The 22,482-nt window shown below is 31.6% G+C and overlaps 1 protein-coding gene across 6 annotated transcripts in view; it reads left to right on the forward strand.

The window, feature by feature from the left end:
- Positions 1–22,482, forward strand: part of LOC130898025 (FMRFamide receptor) — a 398,483-nt gene that overhangs the window by 101,832 nt on the left and 274,169 nt on the right. For 4 of the 6 annotated variants that reach the window (XM_057807058.1, XM_057807055.1, XM_057807053.1 and 1 more), the window contains exon 3: positions 2,966–2,999. The exons of the other annotated variants lie outside the window; for them this stretch is intronic. The gene's annotated coding sequence lies outside the window, so the exon portion shown is untranslated. The remainder of the gene's footprint in view (positions 1–2,965; positions 3,000–22,482) is intronic. 6 annotated transcript variants of the gene reach the window in all.

The raw sequence follows: 22,482 nt of genomic DNA on the forward strand, positions 1-22,482 counted from the left end.
TGAAACAATTCTCTGACGCTGAGATTTGTCCATTCTCTTATGTTACGGTGCCAGGATTTCTTCTTCCTGCCTCCTTCCTTCTTTCTTTCCCTCTACTCTACCCTGAATTATGTTCTGTAGCAGTAGGTATTTGTCGTTGCGTAAGATGTGTCCTAGGTAAGATGTTTTTCTTATCTTAATAATTGTCAACAGCTTTCTTCCGCGACCAAGGAGTCTTCATCGTTGGTGATTCTGTCAGACCAGAGTATCTTCAGAATGCGCCTATAGAGCCACATCTTAAATGCCTCAAGTTTTTTTATCATTTGAGCTTTCAAGATCCAGGTTTCCACTCCATACAGCAGTACTGACCACACATAACATTCCATGAATCCTATTCTGACGTGGAGGTTTAGATTTCTGTTTGCAAACATTGAGGAGTACTTGACAAAACAGTACTTTCGAGTCATTTCAATTCTGATCTTGATTTCTTCGTTTGGATCCATTTGAGCGTTTCTGACTGAACCAAGGTACTTGTATTTTTGCACCTATTCTATAACCATGAATATAGTTTTTTCAACATTTATAGCGAGTCCTACATTTCCACATTCTCGGTTGATTCTTTCTAATAGGATTTGAAGATCTTCTTCACTCTCAGCCATTATAGTAGTATCATCGGCGAATCTTATGTTTTTGATTAATATTACTCTGATGTATAACCCATCCAGCACTTTCTGAAATACCAACTGAGAATTTAGATTGATTAGTTGTGGAGAAAGAACGCAGCCTTGGCCCAACTCCCTTTTGAATTCGATTACCTAATATATGGATTTTACATTAAATGAAATTCGAATTTGCAACTATACAACTATGGACGAATTACTCTCAATCATTTTATGAACTAACCCACTACGCACAAAAACAAATTATGTGTTATTACAGAAGTAATTGATTCCTTTCATGTGCTAAATTTGCCTAATTAATAAGCCGTTGAAGGATATAAATGATTTTCAAATAGAAGTTTGATGTTCTGATGCGTTAAATTTCAGCATTGCTTCGGAACAACATTGGTTTCGGAACAAAGAAGATGTGAAAATTACTAAATATAGTACATGAAATTTTCTGAAAAGATGTTCACTTCTGATTTTGTTTTGAATTGTAGTGATTGAAAAATAGATCTGTCATTGATTGAGAAAACAACTACTTTCCTGACTACCGGAACGAATATAGAATTACATCTCTACAGAACGTAACGTTCGACTTTTTTTCTATTAGAGAGAGTCCATGTTTCACAGCCATAATTCAATATTGCTGCTGAATAAATATGAACTTTTTGTTCGACGATCATGAACAAATATTTTTAGATGTTTACCAAGTGTCATGGAGTTTATTATTGTTTTTGAATAAATTTTGTACATTCTGGAAGCATCAATACTTTGCTATTTCCATGAATTGTTCGCAGAATCTACAATAGTCGGCCTCTGTCATACCTATCGTCTCCAGGTGGTATTTGATGGTGACCTGTCAAATAATAGATCACCGATCTAATGTTTGTTCTGGACATCCCGAGAGTTTCTGAAACTTCTCAGCTGAAATTGTGTCTATGAATGCTTAAAATTTTACTTAACCTGGAGTATTTCTCCAGTGAGATTCTCTAGCTATCTGCTTTCTCATAATTGGTATACCTTGGTAGCCTGGTTACCACATAAAGGTTACTTTGATTCTCTTGGCTAGTGCTTCCAGAGTTTATGCAATCAATAGACTTCAGGGATTAGCTATCGGAGAGAATGAGTATGTGCTTTCCTTTGCTAGCCACTCTACTCAAAAAAGTTTAAGTTTATATCGCAGATAGCATGTCAGGTCATATTTTTGTGAAGATCATGTTTCACTGTTTTTATTAAAAGATTAAATGATATTGATAAATTGGTATTCGTGTAGGTATATCTAAAACCTCTAGTTTAATTCAGCTCACTTGATGTTCTCTTTACAGGTAGCATTCCAGGTCTCATTTTCTTGAAGAGTTTTATTGAAAGTTTCAATATTAATGAAATTTCTGACTAAATACGTTTAATCATGCTATAAAGAAAGGTCTAAACGGATCTAAGATATACAAAATATGCTGTCACGATGACGATGTCGTAACTGATCGTATCGTGTTCAATTAGTTTCCTGGATTGCTATTTGGTTGTGAAAGATTGTCTTGTTCCAAATAGCGTTTCACTAAAATAGCCGATGAAATTTTGCAGGTGTTAGAGATAGAACGGCATATATTGGAACATTGTTGATGAACTGAGCATCGACTGTGCTGTTTGCCACTGTGCTGTTCCTAGCAGCTGCCATTTAACTGAGTTTTGGTCCACCACTTGTTTGTTCTTCTGGCCACATGTTCTGCACAGTTTCACTTTAACTCATTTATTCTTCCTACCGAATCCGTTACATCTGCCGCCTTGCGTCATGTCATATTTATCAATCTTTCACTTAAAGATAAACTTCAGCGTTCGTTCCATTCTTCGGTGCATTACCTGGATTTTATTTAAGGTAGCTAGAATTTTAGCACCTTAGTAGGCTAGAAATGGTAGAACGCATTGCTCGAACACCTTTCTCTTCAAATAAACAGGGAATCGAGGAATAACGTTTAGTGAATTAACAAGCTAGAAATGAGATTTTATTTTAAATTATTATGACGGTATTATACTTAACTAACGATGTGTAGTTGGAGAAGAAGACGGGGCCAGAGACTATCTGCTGATGCGTCTAAAATTAAATAAACCAAATAGCAGAATTCGGACTATTTATGACTAATAATATAATCATTAATAATAAAATTTAGAAGTGGCCATTTTCAGTGATATTACTTTCCCAATTTCATGACATTAATTGATTTACATATTTTAACAGAAAAATTTTCAAAAAATTCAAACTGATTTTGTTTACAAAATTATATTTTTGAAATAGTGGTCTGTTTAATCATCATTTCTTATGTTTTCAGAAAATCCTGCATTTCAGTCTGTTTGGTCTTGAATGTGAGTATTTTTTCACGTTTTGAAATTTTTTCCATTTTTCATGGTAATATGCAACCATATCCAAAATATTCAATAAAGTTTTCTTGTACCACTTGGTCTTTTCTATACTTTTTATAGAGCCTAGCAACTTAGCGTAAATGTCTTCTGCTTCCATTCATTTGTAGTACTCAATAATGTACTGTAAAACTGGATATCGAACTTAAACTCAAACTATAGTTTGAACTTTAGTTTGCACTCTAGTTTGCACTCTAGTTTGAACTCTAGTTTGAACTCTAGTTTGAACTCTAGTTTGAACTCTAGTTTGAACTCTAGTTTGAACTCTAGTTTGAACTTCTTGTTTGAACTCTAGTTTGAACTCTAGTTTGAACTCTAGTTTGAACTTCTTGTTTGAACTCTAGTTTGACCTAGTTTGAACTCTAGTTTGAACTCTAGTTTTAACCAAGAATGTACAAGATTGCTCTATTCAACAGTTCACAGTGAAGCACATTTTTTCAGCTAGTTGAGACAAAATATTATAAAAATTTTTCCGGTACTTACTTTAAAGTTAAATTGTTAATTTCATAAACAAAAATTAATAAGGAACCAAAAAATCGTGCTATATATATGAAGTATTGCTTTCGGTTAATTTTAATGAAAATTCGAATTCAAAAAAAGTGATACGGTAACTGGAAAGGAAAAGGAAGCGAATTCAGAGGAATTAGCTAGGGAACATAATGATGTAAATAACACAATCGGTCATGTTTTCTAGAGAACTACAACGAATTTGGCAAATGTTGGACAATGTAAAGGTTCAAATTGTAATATTCATAAGAAAGCAATTTTTTATAGTTCATAATGGAAGTATTAATTGAAAAATCTAGAAAGTAGATATATACTCTTAAACGGTATAAATGTTTCATTAGTTCTATTTCTTACTTTATAAATTTTATTAATTCACTGTCTAGCTCCCGGCTCGGCCACTTAAAACTTTATTATGAGTTTAACACTTAAATTCCATCTCAACACATACAAAACTGTTAACAAGAAAATTTATTACATCGTAAGAAAGAGGTACATCAAATAACAGTCATTAGCGATAAAAACTGTAAAGCCGTAGAATTTTGAGAAACATCGATTTTCATGGAAATTAGTATTTAAATTCTATTCAAAGTTTTCTTTTGTTTGAAAATCTCTCTTATGCTAAGCATTTAAGACAGATATAGTGAGACAGCTATTTTAAAGAAAAAAAAACAATAAATGGAAGCCTCATGTAATCTGATGGACGCGGAACGCATGGTAATCGCTAAAAAATAGGCTCTGAAATAAAAGATAGCTTAACATAAATTCTATACTCAAGATTGTGACTTCAAACAACAAGAGAATATATTTCAGATGATAAATGTTTAGCAGATTTGTATCGAGATAACAAAACCCTCCAGGAGCAAAATAATTTAATTGCTGCTGCAGCTTCAACTTTCAGTAGGATATTCAATTAGAAGTTTATATACTTTTTATATACCTAAAAAGGTCCATGTGATCTGTATGAAAGTTTTAAAAACGCCATTGATGAGAAAAGGACATCATGATGACCACCTCAAAGAAAAAGAATTATCCAGATTAAAGAAGGTGGCCGAAAAGAACAGGCAATATATAATCGTGAAGTGAAAAACACTAAGATGGTACTTTAAAAAAGTGTACTTGATTCTAACGTCGACATCATATTTTATAGCGATAATTGCTGCGGGCAGCAAAAAATAAATACTTATCCGTCTACACTTATGCCGTCAATAATTTAAGAGTTAAATCAATAACCCATAAATTTTTGATCCGTAGATATTAACAAAATAGTGTAAAAGAAAAACAAATTAAACGATACTTGAGATGTGGCCTTATTTATTGCTCACAGCAATTTGCTACTTCATTTCGTACTTCGTCAAAAAAAAACTGAAAAGCCGTAGTATTTAAAGAACTCACATAAGAAGATTTTTATAAACTTAAAATACTACAGGAAGCTTGGCGTGATTATTTCAATAAGGATAATAATCAACTTAAATAGTAGGACATTAAAACATTTGCGAGTTGAGAAACAACATCTCTTGGCTTTCTTCTATAAAACATTTGTTTGTTTGAATAAAGTGATTTCAGGAAAGTCAAAGTTCCAAATTTTTCAAGGCTCCATAAAGATTAAGGTTTTTATCCGATGTTAGTCAAAGGATATACAGAAACACAGCATTTGAGTGAAAACAAAACAAGTTACATTGTGGAACAAATTTAAAACAAATATTATTCCAATTAATTATGTTAATTCATATTATAGGACTACGATAAATTTAGAAGAGACTGACTGAAAAATAAAATGCTGCTTCCTTTTTATAAAATTACATTTTTTAATGTATCATCAACAGTTGTGATACTACATGGTCGTACTTATAATACGAGTATGTTGTAGCAGGAACTATTTATTGAACTATGAAGTTAAGAAATTTGACGGTTCTATATATTACCTAATGTATTGTTTTTTAAATTGAAAAAGTTTTTATTTTATGTACCCATACTACTTTTTTCATTTTTAAATATATAACTGTGCTTATATTATTTTGTTTCATATCCAACCAAAGTGTCATTTTCTGTTTCTTATATTCTGATTAACATAAGCATTTTCATATTTTTGTGACGCACCTTGGTACAATCAATACTATGGGTCCAATTCTAGTACTAATTTATGTTCAAAATATATCTATCTCTACTTTTGGTACTATTTTTTATTTTATTATGATAGATCTATTCGATCTAACAAAATAAATCTGTCGTTGCTGTTGTTCAATAAATCTCAATAAAAGAACTATAGTGTAACAGTGTATTATTTCAGAAAGAGAGACATAATTCGAAATAATCATTTTATATTTCTTTCAGTTATTCCACGATTCAGAAAATGCATTTTAAATCAACTGTCCTATATAATGCTGAGACACATTGGATTATTCACATATAATGTGCAAGGCATTGGAAAAATTCTGGATATATCATGAGATAACAGTTTTTCTAAGAAATGTACTTTTTTGACTAAGTACAAAGTTCTTCTGAGCTTGCGATATATATTTTCCCTTCATTTCCACATACCTTTCATAACGTTAGTCTAAAGCGTCTAGGCTACTATAATGCATCTTTAACACACCAAGCCCCAACCATACTTGATAAACTATCCTCTGGGCCCAAAATTTTTGTTGTTGTTGTTACACTCTATATGGGGATATTTGAAATAAAAAGTTTACCACAAAAAATTTTCTCAAGGGCCTGTAGAGGTCCTATGGACTGTATTCAAAAAACATATTTTGCACTTTTCACTCGAAATAAATCGTTTCATTAAAAATTTTTGAACAATGATATGCTTCTATGCAAAGTGCACAAAAATGTGTGATGTGTTGTGGAAAATATTATATGAGATCAAGATAACGCGAGGTGACAATAATGAAAAAATTTAATTAAAATATAATTCGAATTATGTTGAAGAAAACAACATGAAGGGCAATTGTTTTACAATTGAGTTGAAGATCATGTAAAAAATCAAATGGATCAAGTATAGCGGGATGTTTCAAGGACCCAGAATGGACCAACCAAACTTTAAAACACATTTGAATACAGTCGTTTGAACCTTGGAGAAGATTTGAAATAAAATACGTCTTGCAATCTATAGGAACGCTTTGAGTTGTGAGAAAAGTTGCGGACCTATAGACCGTCGCTGTTAAATCTTTTACTTCTTAACTCGACCTTCAGCTTTGCGAACCGAAAATAGACGAAAGAGGCCAATCTCTGTAAAGCCACAATCGTGTACAATTCACCTAATGCATGAGACAGTTTTCTGTCGTCTGTTCTCTCATAATATTGTGACGAATTAAAAGTATTTCCGCTGTCCCACAGTGGAAAAACATTGGCTTAAAGCAGAAGCTACGGAAACGCTGTATGCACGTTTAATACATAATGTTTTTCGAACAAGCTTCTTATTATCGTATTCGAAACTTTTGATATAATATTCAAGCATGGTAAACGCTTCGAACTATAATATTTCTCAACAAAGTGAATCTTAATTGCATATATAAGACAAACATTTATCTTGAACAGAAAAACGAAAATGCAATAAAGTAAGTTATACTTTGTAGACTCCTTAAACAAGAAACTTTTGTAATTATTCAAGCGATGATAGTGAACTTATTTTCCTAGAGATGTCTTTTAATGTATTTTAAAAACTTTCGCTTACACGAAACGATTAAAAGAGCACGGATTTCATGAGTTTGAAATAAAGAACGCTATCTAAATCCAGATATAGATATAGTTGAAAACAATTGAACTGTATACATGCAGTCGAAAGAGTACACAAGTACGCTAGTACGAGAGGTGTATCTGAATTAGAGTTAATAGTCAACTATTTTAAAACTAACGGCGACGAACATTACAATTTTTCTTGAACCATAAAACACTTTGAAATTGGAATTATACCTAAAATTCTTGAATTAACACAAACACACACTCAAAAGCTAAAATTTAATACTGGAAGATCGTATTTCTGTGCTATTCTTCTTAATTTAAATCGTTTATTGATTTCTGTGTGGAAAATGATTGTGAAAGTGAGAATGTGGTTGGTAGACAATGAAATGTGATAATATTGACAGATGGGATAAATCTCTGATGACATAAAATGACCGTTTGGTATGGTTAATACGTCTGTTCATTGTCACAGCTTCTCTCTAATTAAAAACATTCAGGAAGAGGTGAGAAGTCAATTGATAAATGATGGGTATCGTTGATGCATAGCAAAATAAAGCATATCAAGGGAAGTGGGAGAAGTTTGGGACATAAATGAAGTAAGACCGACATTGCAACAAAGAATTTGAAACTCTTGATACACAGATCGATACTCACCATCGAATCGATAATAAGTGCGATGGATATTATAGCAACGTGGAAATAATACGTCGATAAACAACTAGATATGACATAAACAAAACAAAAGAAGATCATGAGCTAGTACATTTTCAGTTAAAGAAATGAAAACAGTTATAAGATGCTAAAGAAACATGAAGCAACTGGATGTTATAAAATAACAACGGAGATGCTATCACACCTTATTGTATCGCAAAATTTTATCCCTATAAGCAACATTAAAGTATGGTTATTGTGCTGAAACCAAATTTCATTAAGATTATAACATCTGTAATTTTTAATGCAAGAGCTATGTAATTTATTGACAAATCTGAATAGGTTGACATTGCTTTCTAGAAAGAGTGAGTCAATGAAAGTTAAAAGGTCCAGTCAATATTCCTGCAATTATTTAATATTTGTATTTACAAAATTGTGGCAATCACCTCCTGTACCATTTCACATTAACATGACTTCTTCTTACTAGTAAACTAATTGTCTAATATTTGGCGTTATGGTTTCACAAAATATCATTCTGCGGTCATAGTCATCTTTAGATAAAACTTATACTAGCGTTACTTCTTTCTAATAATGATACAGAGGAATCTTATACTAACATCATGCTGTAATGTAGTTTTAGGATCAATTTTCTGGAAAACTTTCTTATTTCAACACGCTTATATTTCGTCACCTGCATATGGGTTTGTTCGCTTGTAACTCTCCTTTGGACTAAGAGCAATTGGCTTATGTAATAAAAATTTTGTTTGACAGAGGATTCGAATTTCCGATCTCCGTGTTGGAAATCAAGCCCTTCGACAACCTCACCAACTATACTGTTAAAGGTCAATTCAAGTTTCGACGAGATGTGGTTATTAAAGCAGCGAAACCATTATACGAGGGTGGAATCAATTGAATAAATAATAAACTGAAAAGTGAAAAATGAATATAGTTTTATAGAAGTAAAAAAATCCGCTCTCAAGCACATCAAACTATAAAGTAAAAATAATTTTCGAAATAAGCATAAAATAATGTGAAAAAAAGCATGGGGTCATTTATTCCATATTTCTCGTACATCGAGCGTTTGTACATCGAATATTTGTTCGTGAGCAATATTTGGTATATTTGTCTAGCTACACATTATATTGACGGCTGTAATATAGTTAATACCAATCTGCTTTTTACCCTTTTTTTAGCTAGCCGCATGAAAATCGAAATAAATGTAGTCTAATGTTTTAATTTATTCGTACCACATATTGAATGATGAATTTGTGTAGAGAGATAAGGTCAATTCTATCACTGACCCAAAATTTTTTTCTAAAAACAATTCAAAAATTGGGTCATGGCACCCGCAGAGTTTGTAGTCTCCGGGTTTGCTGTCGTTTGCAATGCATTTCACATTACATAAATTTAAGTCTAGAACAATCAGTTTATTCAAGAAATGACATCGGTTTTAAGAGGCGGGCTTTGTTCAGATATACCAACTTTAGGAACTAGACGAAATGAGATGTTGGAGATAATGCAGGAAATGAGATTAAATTTAATTCAATGAATTATAGTCTTAGAAGAATTGAATACATTAATTTTCTTTATAATCTTAATTGCACATGCATTTATCTCAAACTGTTACATTGTTAGTTACATTCTACTATGAAATATTTTTTAACAAAATATATTTTAATGCTTGTAGATATTGAGGCAATTCGAATTGTATGAGGGATGGTAAAAACTACGTTGAATAAATTGTTATATTAGAAATGAACACGCTGCATCTGTTTTAAACTTTTCTGGCTTGTCAATCTGCTATTTTAGACTATTCAGTAAGATCCTGATTGCAATATCTGTAATATCTGCACGCTTAACATTAAGATTTCTTTAGGTCAAAAAATAGGGTGAAGGACGCTTATGAAGTTATAAAATTTATTGGAGTAATAAAATAATAACTTTGAGGTTGCTCGTGGTATGAGAGTCTTAGATGTAGAATAATCCAGTTAAGGACGATGATATCGCGATATCCTTTGGTCCTGAAAACAATATGCTAAAAGTGGACAAACTTGTTCGACCAAACAGACGGTTTTGAAACCGAAACGTTTTTGCTGAATTTGAAAAGATTATTTGGAGTAGGATATATACAAACACATACTCAAAATCGAAAGTAAAATATAAGTATGATAGATATATACGAAGATGTATTGATATCTAGTTAGCCTAGACCCGTTCCATGCATAACCAAAATATTGCGTTACCATAGCGACGAGCCATCATCAAGTACCTGTATTTAAAAGGGTTAAGAGGTAAGCATATTTACGAAGATATGCTTAATACCCTTGGTAATCAGTGTCCTTTATATGAGACCGTGAAAAATTGAACTGCAAGCTTCAAAAGAGGTAAATTTTCCATTGAAGTTGTTGACCGATCGGGAAGGCCAGTTTCTGTGTCAGTCCCCGAAAATATCGATGCAAATCATGACATGATTTAATCAGAGCGTCGAATTGGTCTAAAATGGATATCTGAAGCACTGAATATTTCATACGAACGCATTCATCATATAGTTCACGCCAATTTGGAGATGAGAAAAATTGCTGCAAAATGGATCCCCGAATGTTTGAATGTTGACCAAAAGCGTGCAAGGGTAGAAGCATCGCGTTCGATTTGTAGACTTCTTAATCCGAATTGTTACTATAGATGAGACTTGAGTACATTTCTATGATCCATAAACAAAGCAACAATCGATGGAATGGCGACACTCTGATTCCTAAGAAGTTTCGTGTTCAAAAATCTGTTGGAAAAGTTCTTGCTTCTGTTTTTTCGGATTACCATTGAGTAATTATGATTGATTTTTTGGATACGGGTAGAACAATAACTGGAGATTATTACTATCCGAAATCACTGACCACTCTACGGAAGAAAATTAAAGAGAAAAAACGCGGAAAGCTATACTAAGGAGTTTTGTTTTTGCAGGACAACGCCCCTGCACACAAATCTCATGTTGCCATACAAAAAATTCGTGATTTAGGGTTTGAATTACTAGAACACCTCTCCATTCACCAGATTTGGCTCCGTCCGACTAACATTTTTTTCAAAGGTCTAGAGACGTTGCCGGTTCGTTGTAATAAATGTATCCAATTAAGGGCAGAATATGCTGAGTAATAAAATATTTTGACATTGAAATTTTGTTTGGTTCTATAGTATGCTAAGAATTTTTCAATATATCCTCGTAATAGTGAGAAAAGGGAGAATGAAAATTTCCACTACAAACTCTTCTACAATTATTTTCATCAAATTTCCCATTTTATATTTAAATATTATTCATTCCATGAATAATTAATTACAATAAAAACTTTCGTGCTGCGGCTTGCAGGGAATGATCAAAATTAAAATCTAAGAAAAAACTGTAACTAAAATTGCGAAATTTTACTATACCATAATGAAAACACCTTAGTATAGTATTTTCTTGGCTCAACCAATAATTGGATTGGTTTAATCTTTGGTGGTCAATTTTTAGAAAATGGGGACTAGGTTGTAGGAAAGATATATTGTTGTTCACGTTTTTCATTTACTCCATATTCATTTACATTGGGAATTGTCACTTGATGTTGTTGAGCAGACCAAGGAACCGATCCATTTTCTAATTAGATTTGGTTGAGTTTACCGAATGGATTAGGTTATATTTACTTTAGCTAGGGTAAAGTCATTCTAATTGGACATTAATTACTGAAAATTATTTTCCATAATAAAGGAAAACTTCCAACGAACTAGATATCAACCCATCGAATGATTAGTAAAACGGATAAAATTGATTTTCCGAATTTGGGACCTCAATAAAGGGATTATGTAACCTTGAGAACACCAAATTAGCGTGTTTTTAGTATGAAACGGGCGAATATTTTCCTAGTCTAAGTTCCAATAAATTTATTTAGAACTATGATTAATAACATATAAAAATAATGCGTTGTCTTTTTCACACTTTTGATTTTCGAGTTTTTGACCGATAAGAGCCTTTTTTTCTATCTAGATTTGCCTTATTCACTACAGTTATTCAACACTATATAACTTCTAGCTCTTTTCAAAAATAGAAAATATGACACCATTTATGATATTTACAATGACAAATACTCTTACTCATGAATTTTGAAATAAGTGCAATAATAGCCAAGAATTGTACTTTTAAAGATATCAACTCAAGTTCCAATTTACATATTTACCTTTTTTTCTGATAAAACAATTTTGAGCATAGCTAAAATGTGAATATATTGATGGATGGTTTTGATTTTAAGCCTCTTTCAATTATAAATATATTGTTTAATAAATATAAAAATATTATCTATTGAGTAATCCATCGATAATTTGAAAAAATATATAAAAAAGGTCATAAGTCAAGATCATCTATCAGAAAGAAGAATAATAATAGATAAAAGAATCAATAAGATAATTAAATATGTATATTTATAATAAAAATTTGTCTTTAAGAACTGTATTATTTTGTTAAATCAAATTCTACATTGAATATGAATTATGTGCTCTCAAAACATTTTACAAAACAATTGCAACTGATGAAAAAATATATATCTTTTTTCTTTCCGTTTATTGGTATTCTCACAGTTTATTCGTATTTTGTGAAAATATATAGATCGTATTTGTTTCCTAATGACGCCTATTAGTTTTTTGAATAGTTCTAATTTTAGCTTGGTACATTTCACATTTCAAAAAATACAGTGTACTTACACATTAAGTACGCCTTTTATATTCTATTGTTCATATATTTGTTTTTAAATATTCCTGTATTATTTTAACCATAAAATACACGAACTTTATAGATTCTAGGGCTTCTGATTTTACATTACTAAAATATTTCGATAAGCTGTTTTAAACTTTATGATAATTGTATCTCTCTATGTAGAACTGAAATTTTAGTAGAATTTTTCACAATTAACATCAAAAAGTTGCACTATAAATCTGTTTTACTCAACAAATAAAATGATATTAAATAAAATAATGAAATTCACTTTATAGAGACTCTCTGTGGCGTTTATGAAGGAAACTAGGAATAAAATAATATGAAACTTCATCAACTTTATATTGTGTCGATGTAACAGTACCATTATTCATTTCGAGGTTCATTGTTCAAAGTAAGAACCTATTGCAGATGGGGGTGTGATTATATCTGACTCTAGATCAGCATTGTGTTCTATAAAAGAGACTCATCTCGAAAGAATGAAGTGTCCTATTTTTTGTCACATCAAAATTATTTTTTGGATCTTTACTAACTTTTGATGTTAATAACTTTTGACCAACTGAACATATTTTTAAATTGAAAAATCGTACTTGTTCTTTAAGCCCCACTCTACAAATTGGTAAACTTCGATATTAGTGCTAATTTATCATTTGCCTTAAAATAAACATCATTATCGAAACTTTGGCATTAACATTAACAATGTGATATGAAATTATAATATACAATAAATATTTTTTAAATAAGATAAATTATTGAAGAAATTACGAAAAATAAATTTTTTTCCATGATTTGAGACTATTTCAATGGATCTATTTTTAATGTTCAGAAAGCGCTTAGTTTTCAATCGCGATAAGTGCCAAACGCCGGACCTGCACTAATATCGAAGTATACGATTTTTCAATTTCAAAAAATTTTCAGTTGGTCAAAAGTTATTAACATCGAAAGCTAGTAAAAATCATCGATTTTTTTCGACTCAAAAATTTATAAATTCTCCAATATACATTATACGAAAAGTAACCGAAAACCTTATCTTCTTAAATTGGGCCATATTTGCATAAAAAAAATTGTCCGAACCGACAAAACCATTTGTTCATAATTTGTTTCACAATTACGTACCAGTTTTTCGCAAAAACGCCGGGCATATTTGGATTCAGCGGCTGAAAATACATAAGAAACTCTATTTCAAAATTTATCCTACCTTACATTACCTGTAAACTATATTTTTATATACACAACTCCGAAATTTCATTCAACAAATATATTTAGATCTAAGAGTCCTCATGGGACTTATCCATTTTACCAAGTTGGGTATCATACAATCATCAACCAGTACCTACGATGATCAATTCTTACGGTAATATTCCACATTTTCGTTGGCTACAACAATCACATTAACAGAACAATCAATTTATTACAGTCACTTGTTGAACACAACTACTTCCTACCTTTAAAACCCACTCAGCTTTTAAACATAGATAACCATGATACTTCAGATCTACTAGTAAATTTAATCAAGGATATTAAAATTGATGTTTTGGTATAACCGTTAAACAATTCTGTGCTTGATGAATTCTCTTCCAAGCCATATTATTTCACAATTATTCACTCTTGTCCGCGCATTGTGTCAAAGCTAGCTAATACTGGCAATCAGTAATCTCATAGACGGTGAAGTTTTCTGAAATTCACCAGGAGATTGTTGGAGTTTACGGCGAAGGTGTAATGAATGATGGAAATGTGCGTAGGTAGATGCTGTAGGTTTTATATTGAAATAAGGACAAATGTTCTGGACACTCTAATGTCACGGATGAAGACTTGAAACAAAAAATAGAAGAGGAAATTCATCCAAAACAGCGCTTCACTATTGACGAATTTCATAAGAAACTTCAATAAGATTCAGGATCTAAAGTTTTATCATCACGCTTGGAAAAACAACTTGTAACTGTTACTAATTGCTTTAACGGTCAAGCAGCAAATGGTTTTGATGATGGGATTTATAAGCTGATGCCACGACTTCACAAATGTTCAAATATTAATTCCGACTATGCTAAAAAGTCGAAAAAAAATCATTTTTCTTATATTCGACATACATGACCTTTTTTTGAACAAGTATGTTTGTGGATTGTTATCAGGAGGAGAATATTCCGATATTCAAAGTGTAAAGTAGTTTCTTTTGAAAATTTAGTAACAAAATTATATAGAATCGCTCTAGTATAGTGTCAAAAACATATTTAGTCTACGCCTGTGCCAAAAATCGATGTCTATTCTATTAAAATTTTTGTTTGTTTGTAGAAACCTACAAATTCTCTGAGTATAGATGAAGATAAAACAAATGTCAATTAGTAGAAAGATCGGAGAAATGTATTTATGTATGATATGACTAGCGCAGCAGGGAATATACACGGACGATTGAATTAAAATCTTCTTGAATAATGATCATAGAATACGAAAATGTAAAAATTATACAGAGGTAGGTATAAGTGAAGAAGGATTTGAAACTTTTCATGATACCTGCCTCTCCGTTTAGAAACGTTGTCGTAAATGCATCTATCAAGATGGACATCAATTTAAACATTTTCAGTAACCCCTCATGTAATTTCTTTGAATAAATTCATTTTGACGCAAATTTGCTGCCTGACTTGATTCGACTTCTGTATGAACAAATATTCAATATATTAGAGAAACATATAAAAATTGATTCACAATCAAACAAGACTATGATTATAGTCGACTTTCTCATTTTTTCACCAAATGAAGGTGGAATGGGAATAAAATGAAATAAAAAAAAACTATTTAATACTGTCTGATAATACCTAACTATTTTCTATAATGAAGAATTGTTTCCATCGTCTCTCAACTGCCTGAAAATGAATTCAACTGTTAGTAAAATTAATTCAACGCTAATTGTTTATGGTTTATATTTATCCTCTGTCGTTATTAGCAGTGTAACGTTATCTGAGGTTCTTAGTTTGTCATAATATTGTTCATTGTGTTTGTGACTACAAAGCACTTATATTCTGACAGAATGTTACTTTACATTCAGTTGAAATTGCATGAATCCTTTTCTTCTATTGAAATAATTTCGTTGCTCTATATTAATTTTGGAATAAATTTGTTTAATCCAGCTCTTGGTAAATATTTTTCATATATTTCAAGTAAAACGTTCAGAGCTAGCATCTGAAAATATTATATTCACTAAATTTTCAACACTGTGTTTTATATAACTTTGAAATTTTGTTTTATTTCTTTATCTTGAAAATAAGGGTTGACGAAACACAAATTCTAGTTTCAATTCTATAAAAATTAAAATCTTATGCCGTGAACCAGTTTTTTCCAATATAAATACAAATAACATACATTTCTGATGATATCAAAAAATGTCAAAGGTTTGAATCAGGTAACCGATTGGGTAGTAAGTACTCCAAAAGGTTGTTGTCATTTTTAATAATTCGCCTCAAATCATTGGATAGGTGTGATTTTTCAATATTTAAATAACTCTCATCGATAGGTTACTAGAGATACAAAGAATTGCCTTACAATATGTTACCCTAAAATACGTGTGAAAATATAAACCTAATTTATATTGTTATTGGGCATGACACTCCATAAGAAATATGATTTATATTTCACTACTAGACAATAACAGTAATATTGTCTGTTCACTCCATCAATCAATCGAAACTCTCTCGCTGATCTTAATTACATTCTTTTGGATGCAGGAATTGAATCCACGGAGTACACACTTTACCACAGTCTCATTTTGCATTTTTTAGATGAAACAACTTTTCGCCTTTAAACCTCATTCACTTTTAAAGCACAGTACAAACAGTAATCTGAAATACATTATATAGCAGACTTGTAATACCTTGTATAAGCTTTATACAAATCCCACAGAATTTAAACCGATGTTTAGCTCTCATATTTCACATGAATGAAATTTGTGGTACTTTTTGATCCAATGAAATATTCTTCAGTCTACACTAACTTAAAGTTACTACCTCGAGCAGTGGCGGCGCAAGACTTAATCTTAATGTGGGCAAGCTACATTTCACGAGGCTCTCTGATGGTGCAAAAAGGAGGGAATATAAAATAAAAAATCACTTGAAAGTAAACAGCTTTCTATTCATTAAAAAAACCTAATTTTCACTTATATTTCTTTGGAACATTGAACAAAAATGAAAAAAAGGAATAATTAAAGAAACAGAAATTTTTTACTTTTGATTTTATTGAACTTCTTAATGATTGCTTCGTAATTTATCTTAGATGCTATATCTGCTTCAATAGATAAAACTTTAAGTCTTTTTTGGCCCATTTCTTGAATAATTTTCAATTAGTTTTAATTTGAAAAAGCTCCTTTCAGTGGAAGTAGTACTTCTAGTGGTTAATATTTGGGTAAATTTCTTTCAAATCGTACTCTATAATATATTGAAGCAGATGTTTCACGTGTTTAATGGAGTTGGGTGAATTTGGGATCATATCTTGTAACTCCTCATACAACTCATAAGGTTGGAAGTCACTGTTCTCACCTATTTACAGGACTGTATGTAAATCCTGATAACTTTTCAGTATTTCTTCTTTTGGAATCTTTTTTAACTTGTTTAAGTCATAGAGAAAACCAAAATTTTCAAAATGTTGATTTAAAGACATAAATCTCGATTCCATGTTACTTTTCACAGAATCAATCATGGTGTTAAAAAACTCTGCTTCATACCGGCTTTTAAAAGTCTCTATATATTGATCGCTGCCTTCATAATCAAACAACCTTTTCTTTTAGGCTACTCTTTTATTTTTAAAATCTTTGCCTTCACCGCCTGGATTCCGCTTTCTCATCTTGTATCTGATAAAGGCTTCATAGTAATCTTTAATTTATCTTTTATTATTTTCCAGCGTTTGCTGGAACTTGAATTTTTTTTACGACCAATCGCAAGCTTATTTTCGATATTGATTACCTGTAAAATATGAATGCATAATATACAGTAGTTACGGAGATATTGAGATTCAAAGATTTTCTAGTCTGGTGGCTCCGCGGACACAGGAGGTAGTGTTTGTGCGGTAGTGGGGCGAATGCGTGTTTGGCGCCGAGTATCTACCAGATACTATAGAATAAGAAAAACCTTGTGGCGTGTTTTTACGGATTTTCCATACCTTTTTAAATTTATTTTCGGCTATGAAGCGCGAGGTTCTTAGCACCTCGAGCCCTTGGGGATGGGCTTCACCTTACGCCGCCTCCGACCTCTAGCTTTAATTCCTGAATCTATTTCAATAAATTGTTCCACCTCTGTCGATCAATGGCTTCATCTCACTGATTATTATTTATTTATTCTTTGACTAGCAAACGGAAATTTTTACTCAAAAAACGTCCAATACGTATTTACTTTAGCATGACAGTAGTTGGTGTCTTATTCAATGTCGTATTTGCCGAAGAAATTTTAATTTTGTTACAACAGCAATTATTCAGCCTTTTCTTTCTTGTTTTTAGTTTATGGTCCTGTTTGGTAGCTACAAAGCTGAGTAGACCCTGGGATGCAAATAGTTTCTTCAGTCTCTCTTCTTTTTTTGAACAATATAATAACAACTTCCACTTTGCCAGTTTCGATTATGGATATAGAGAGGCAAACCGACCTCTGACAGTATTGTGCATAGTTTTCTCTCTAAATATAGACATTTGAATCTGTCGCTAATATGTTCGTTCCTTCTATCTGTGGTGACTGGTCAGCACAACACACAAGCGACTTTGAGATGGTAATAAAGGTTCAATATTGTATTATTCGATGATGTAGTGATTAAGATCAAGACCTGTAAGCATTTGAACCTTTTAATTCCGATACCGAACATACTTGTTAACTAGTTTAATGGAGTTTGTGCATGGTTCAATTTGCAATTATTAGGAGAACAAGACAACTCTCACTTTTGAACTCATAATAGGATTCAGGACCTCATGTGTATAAGGAAGCTTCTATTTGAAAGATAACATTAATTTACGTAGCATATTGAAACAGACATGTGTTGAATTTCCAACTGGAACAATGAAAATAGAGGATAAAACATCGTTCGACTTTTTAGGATGATGAATAATTTTTTCATACACCAGGAATAGAAACACAAAAAAACCGATACATGAGAAAAATCCTACGCAATTAAGATTTTGTTACAGAAATGTTATACAGTAAAATCGTATAGTGGCCGATACATTCAACATAATTATATGTTAGATGCAATTGAAACCCATTTCAACTTTCTGAGGGTGATTAGCTAAGATTGGATTAGGGCGGAGGTCGTGAATTTACCTCGCCAAGACTTTGGCCTATTGATCTATCGTGTATCTCGGACTGTTCCGTGTTGTAAGTACCGTAGACTTTGCTTAAGGATTACGTGGTTTTCTTTGATTCTGTATAGAAGCCACAAGCGCTGTCGGGAGTTTCTCCGATGTTCTTTGGATGGTACTTTACCGGACATTGTACAGTGAGCTTACCAGTAACACTCTTCAGTATTCGTTCAATGAAAGGGCCTTTTTAGACCAGTTAGACCATTTGGTAGAATAGGAAAGAAATCTAAGGGTGATAGGAGGGTTGATGCTCAAGTTTTGAAATTTAAATGTATATAAAAACAAATATTCATAATTGGATATTGCTTCATAGTTTTTCAAAACATTCTCAATTAAGATAAATACACATTTGCATCTATTTGTATCAATTGACTAAGCCATTGTTTGCATAACGATTGAGATCCCCCAAAACATGTGATTTGAACGCATCAACCGCTTCTTCATATTTCAGTGTTGCCATATCTCTTAACATAAGTAGCAGCTCTCGTATTTACATCTATGAAAAATTTAATTGAAAAGGAATTGTTTGTGATATAGAATTTAAGAAAGTTCCTTCATCCAGCAATTGGATCCTTCATCCATATATTGGATGTTTGAACAAAGAAAATCAACTTTGAAATATTTGATATATTCAATAATTGATGATGCTAAAATATCCCCGGAAAGTTAGACTATAGGAACGTGGTGGATACGTCAATCTCATATTCATATTAACGTCTGCGAGGTTAACATTACCAGATAAACTTTTCTTCAGCTAGGTATTCGAAATTTCTGTAGAAAATCACAGCTCAGTTAATATTCTTTGGAGAAATTTAGTTGTTGCAGCACCCCACTGTATATCATTGGAAATGTATAAATCATAGCCAATCAATCAGAATCATCAACAATTGTAACTTTTTGAAGTACTTCTACTGACTGTATCCATACTATTTTTAGGCAGAAGAATCTCATGTCTTCTTTAGTTCTGATTTGACTTTGAAATAAACCGTGTGTCATATACCTGTGAATTAACTTAACTCTGGTAACAGATTAAGTACCTTGTTAAACATTTTTTTCATTTGATCGTGAAAACGATTGGTGAATTTTTGGTTTCTTCTCGTAAAGAACAATTTATATTATTTCTAGTATAAATTTTCCTTGTTTTTCAAATTAATGGAGTTCTTTCTCTGGACCTAATTTTGCCGTTCATTCGTGTGAAAGATAATGTAAACATTCTTATATTAGCAGACGAAAATTCTAATATACCGGCTTAATAAAAGTTTATTGTCAATAAAAGTTCATTTCTACCTCGGAAAATTTCAGCTCTTACTTGTTAATCTACGGCAGGTTTTATTTGTTTGGTCTAATAATAATTTATATGGTTTTCTAATAGATTTGAGTTACCTAAGTTATTTGAATGAAACAAAATTTAATTAAAGCGATACAGTCGTTTACAACCTCTAATGCCTAACAACTAGTACCTTAATTCCTCGTGTAGAATTATTTTGGTATAAAATATCTGGTCAAGACGTTGTGAGGCTTTCTTCATTATATCCACAAATAGAATTTTGCAAGAAACAAACAAATGATATTCGTATATAAAGAGAAGATCCAGGTTGTTGGAGGATTCGCGATCGTTTTTCTGCTGTTATAACTTACGACTGTCGTGCGTCATTCTAATGAAAAAATATGTACTATTAATTAGTCATCGTCGTTTGTTTTTCTTTTAAAGCTCCGTCTAGCATTTTCAATTGTACACTGTATACTTCATAAGCTTTGGCGTGGGTTACAGTGAACCGCTTTTGTACAAACATTGTTTATAGATTATTATCAAACACTAGTTTTTTTTTCAGTAAATAGAGAAGCGAACTATTAATCATGACTCATTAATGGCGTTCGATGTCTATTTATTCAAGTAAGAAACCATTTTTCGAATTTCTGGATCTAACCAAATGACTGCATTAATTGCAATTAGTTTTTTGTGAAAATAATAAGTTGTCGCAAGCATGATTTATTTCTATTATTATCAAATAAAACGAATACTATATCACAGCATTAATTTCATTACTAGATTCATTATTTAATCTAGTATTTGGATTTGTAAATATCTTCCCAGTCAACTCAACATTATGCTCGGCAAATAGTTCAACAAACAATTTTAATTGATATATCATTTTGTCGAAGGACATTCCTGAAAACTAATTATGCCCATTTTATTAAAAAAAAAATATATTCATGCCAAATGAGTCTGAATTACTTGAGTTTCGGCGTTTAAGTTTGATTTCAATGGTATGTTCTTGACATATTCCATTTGATTAGGGTAGTAATTTGCCATGAAGTTTCAATACATAGGTTAAATATGATGTAACAAAAATCGTTATATCGGCATACATATTGAATGATTTTGAAATGTTTCATAATGAGAAGCTGTTGTTTTCAGATAACGATAGATGCAATAGTATACCAAGAGAATTTCACTTTTGAATGTAGTTATATGTAGTGAGAAAACTCTGATAGCCTCACAATAATGACAAGTTTTGTTTTTACTGTATCGAACTCGTAACTATATTCCATGGAAAACAATGAAGTTGAATCATTATTGTGTAATTTATACGAAAAGCGACACTTTTCCAGAGTTTCGCGAGCAAACCATGAATTTAAATAATCAGTTTCTTCAAAACCCTGAGAAATAAAGGCAAATCTCACCAAACTACTTTTTGTCTGATTTAAATATTGTAAAAGTACATTCAATTATTTGGAGAAATGTTTGGGAAACATGATAATAAGTAGCAAGTGGGATTTGAGTTAAACTTCTATTTAGGAGAGGACAGTTCTTGAGTGATAAGATGATGAATTTATGGGAAGAATATACTAAGACTGGTTTCAAAACGAATATGATACCAAGGAGACTGTGTTCCCCCATATTTTGCTATTATTATTGAAGTATATCTCGATGAAATATTTGCAAACTAATGAATCGGACGACGTGATACCATTAAAATGCAATCAATATACCTAGACTTAAGCCATTTTGAGGTTTATCAAAAGGGTAGGAGGATAGCTAATATTATGCTAACAACCCCACACTGAAAAAAACTGTTGTTACAAATCCTAAAATATAGACTGATGACTGGGAAGCGGATAAGGTATATGGAAATCGTATCTAGGGCATTGAAACAGTTACAGATGCGGATGGATATAAGTTAGACTTTTCGGTTGTTTACGGGATCAGATAGAGTAGAAGTATATCTATACGTTTTTTTTTTGAGAAGTGCAAGTACATATAAAACACACTCAAGGAACTGGATTTGTTTCTCAGTAAGGTCATGCATGAAATAGTATTGATTTATATCCTGTTAATCAAAGGATTAACATAACAAAGTAGAGAAAAACATTATTCTATATATCATTTTTATAGATTCTTGTACCAACAGAGAAAGCTAATGAGGATAAAAAGAATAAATTTCTGACGTTCTGCTAAAAGAATATGATAATAGACCAATAGAAAAATTTGGAGAGAAATTAGCTTCAAACCTATAATTTGTAACTTTAGTTTA

The sequence above is a fragment of the Diorhabda carinulata genome, chromosome 9 (genome assembly GCF_026250575.1).
Source record: "Diorhabda carinulata isolate Delta chromosome 9, icDioCari1.1, whole genome shotgun sequence".
In the NCBI taxonomy this organism is placed as follows: Eukaryota; Metazoa; Arthropoda; class Insecta; order Coleoptera; family Chrysomelidae; genus Diorhabda; species Diorhabda carinulata.